The following is a 3542-nucleotide window of genomic DNA, read 5'->3' on the forward strand; positions in this document are numbered from 1 at the left end:
GTTTAACCCCCTCCCCCTTTTTTTAAACAGGGTGTAACATTTGCAATCCTCCAGTCTCTGGCACCACTCCCATATATCTGAGGGAGATTGAAAGATTGTGGTCGGAGCTTCTGCTATCTCCACCCTAGCTTCCCTCTGCAATCTAGGATGCATTACATCTGGACCGGGTGACTTGTTAACTTTGAGTGATGACAACCTATTTAGCACCTCCTTTCTATCCATTTTTATCCAGTTTCTCTACTCCCCCCTCCTCTACTGCGAAATTAACTTCATCCTCTTTTGTGGAGACAGATACTAAGTACTCATTCAGTACCTCAGCCACGCCCTCTGCCTCCGTATGATGAGCTCCTATTTGGTCCCTAATCGGCCCCACCATTCCTTTAACGATCCTTTTACTTTTCATATGTTTATAAAAGATTTTTGGGTTCCCTTTTACATTACCTGCTAATCTTTTCTTGTATTCTCTCCCTTGTGTCAGCTGTGGCTCACTGGGTAGCACACTTGCTCTCTGAGTCAGAAGGTTGTGGGTTCTAGTCCCACTCCAGGGACTTGAGCACATAAAGCTAGGCTGACACTCCAGTGCAGTGCTGAGGGAGTGCTTCACTGTTTCTGATGAGACTTTAAACTGAAGCCCCGTCTGCTCTCTCAGGTGGATGTAAAAGATCCCATGGCACTCTTTTGAAGAAGAGTAGGGGAGTTATCCCCGGTGTCCTGGCCAATATTTATCCCTCAACCAACATAACAAAAACAGATTACCTGGTTATTATCACAATGCTGTTTGTGGGAGCTTGCTGAGCACAAATTGGCTGCCGTGTTTCCCACATTACAACAATGACTCCACTTCAAAAGTACTTCATTGGCTGTAAAGAGCTTTGAGATGTCTGGTGGTCATGAAAGGCGCTATATCAATGCAAGTCTTTCTTTCATATATCCTTTTTCAATTTCCCCCGCACTCTCTGTATTCTCCTGGTTTTTGACTGTATTGTCGTAAACCTCCGTTTTCTGTTTTATTCTAACCTCGATATCCTTTGTCATCCAGGGAGCTTGAGCTTTGGACGCCCCATCTTTCCTCCTTATGGGAATATGCTTGGTTTGTACCTGGTGTCAAATTTTGTTTTATAACGCTCCTGTGAAGCACGTTGGGACATTTTACTACATTAAATACGTTCTATAAATACAAGTTGTTGTTATTGTCTGAAACTAACAAATTCCACAGAGGAAAAATAACAGTATTTTTACTCCCAAATATTAAATATTTTGTTCCACGAGATTTATCTGCTTTTATTGATGAATTTAAAAAGTCTCTATTAAAACCTGAGCCAGTGTGTTCTGAGACAAAGAGCCTTGTGTCCAATAAGGGGAATAAAGGCCCACAGCCTCCCCTGGCCCCGGGCCCTGAACAAGGGACTGGAGAAACTTGCTGCCCTGCGGAGCAGACAATCAGCCGGTGCTAGTCCCGCCCCTCGGGCTCCCCGATTGGTTGGAGGACCTGCCGCCGGCTTGCTCCTCCAGCCCCGCCCCGCTCGCTCCCTATTGGTCGGAAGCACGGAGGACCACAGGCGGGGGGCTCAGGGCGGAGGACCCCAGGCGGGGAGCCCAGGGCGGAGCGGCTGGTCGACAGAAGCGGAGTCGGGAGATGCTGTGGGTGAGCATGCTGCATGGTTTCTAAAGTTGAAGAACGGACTCCGGCCCGAATGAGTTCCAGCGGCCCCACCTGTGCTTTGTCTGGTGGCAGCTGTGAGGCTTTGTTTCGGTGATGGGATCGGGTTTGTGCGCTGCCATTTTGGTGGAGGAAAGACAGACTGTTCCTATCTATAGTCTGGTGCTTGAACAGCCATAAGATGGGAAAAGAGAACGGGATAAAAGTGAAAAAGGAAAAAAGGAAAATAAAAGACAAAACAAGGTATATCGGCAAGGAATAACCAATGTCTTGATGGCTGGGTCCTGTGAGTGATTACAGCAAGAAGAAGGAAATTTGAGTACTCGTTTCCTCTTTTACGGGATTTGAGAAAGTGGTTGGCTTCTTTTCTGTGGAAAGGTTGAAGACTGCGGATAAGGATTATGACATTATATGGTTGGATAACATCAAGTGAAGATGAGGAGTTATTAGAGTGCCAATAGGACTGGCGTTGAACTGGTATTACTTGTTTTTTGAAGAAGTTTCGGGTTCTGGTTAAAAGTAGTTTACTTGAAGTCTTAAGTGATTTTTTGATATGGTTGTAGGACTTTGTATATTGTGTTATTTAGTGTTAAAGCCTTCCTTAATCGAATGAACGAACGCTCTAGTGAACGCACGCATGCGGATAGAAATATATGCACGCACGCACGCACGCATACACAATGGAACTTACGTTCAACCGAATGAAGGCCCGCTCCCCAGGACGGGGGTCACTCGGTGAGTGTGAGGCCTGCCGGACGGATGAACGAATGCACACAGGTAGACAAATGATACGTACACATACACAATTGAACTTACGTTCGACCGAATGAAGGGCCCTCGCTCCCCAGGATGAAGGCCCGCTTGGTGAGCACGAAGCCTGCCGGACAGATGAACGAACGCACGCATGCACACAGACAGAAACGGCACACATGTACACAGTCATGCACAATGGAACTTACGCTTGAGCGAACGAACGGACGAATGGAGGAATGAATGATTGAACGATGCCAGTTGGACTGGTGTGTACGGATTCTTGGTTTATTAAATAGTTGCAGTTTGTACTGTAAATATTATTGATTTACCTGTAAAATTTATTGTTGTATTTATATTGTTGACCATAATTGGTCAATGAATGTAATGGATTTACTATGTAACTGATGAGTTGTATAAGTACTGTTGTACTTGAATGTTAAAATTTTAAAAAGAACAACAGGTTATACCAAGCAAAAATGAAGAGTTACTAGATTGCCAGTAGGACTGGGATGTATTGTTTTTTTACTATGGGTACCTGTATTGTTGACATTGTTTTTGTCTGGAAAAATGTATTACAGTATTTGTACTGTTAATCTTAAAGCTGTTTTTTTAAGGCTTAGCCTTATTGTGGTTAATGAATATAATGGATTTATCATGTAATTGATGAGTTGTAACAAGTACTACCAGATTTAAATAAAAGAGAAAAAATGAACCCCGGGATCCCTGATAGCCAGCCAGGAATCTTGTGCTGCTGCTGTGCCAGAAGAGAGGAGAGGAGAGGAGACGACAGGACAGGTGAGGTCTCTCTCTCTGTGTCCAGGAGGAGAGACCACATCTGTTGCTGCTGCAGCTACTATTGGGGTGACAGAGGAGAGGAGAGGAGAGACCAGGAGACCAGACCAGAGCTAACAACAAAGGGAAGCCATTCCATCACTGTTTCCCCAACTGGTCTCCATTACAGGAGAGGGAGAGAGGTGAGAAAAACGAACATCCTACATCTGTTCAGAAGGAGGGAGAGCCGTTGGAAAACTTCTACAGGTGGGTGTTTCATGGTGCACTCTCATAAAGACTTTGTATTTAAGTGGGGGGGAGGAAAGAAGAAGGAGAAGAAAACATCTAGGGGTGTGTG

This window comes from Somniosus microcephalus, unplaced genomic scaffold (genome assembly GCF_052327205.1).
Source record: "Somniosus microcephalus isolate GS21.2 unplaced genomic scaffold, FLI_Smic_1.0 unresolved_chr1, whole genome shotgun sequence".
NCBI lineage: Eukaryota > Metazoa > Chordata > Chondrichthyes > Squaliformes > Somniosidae > Somniosus > Somniosus microcephalus.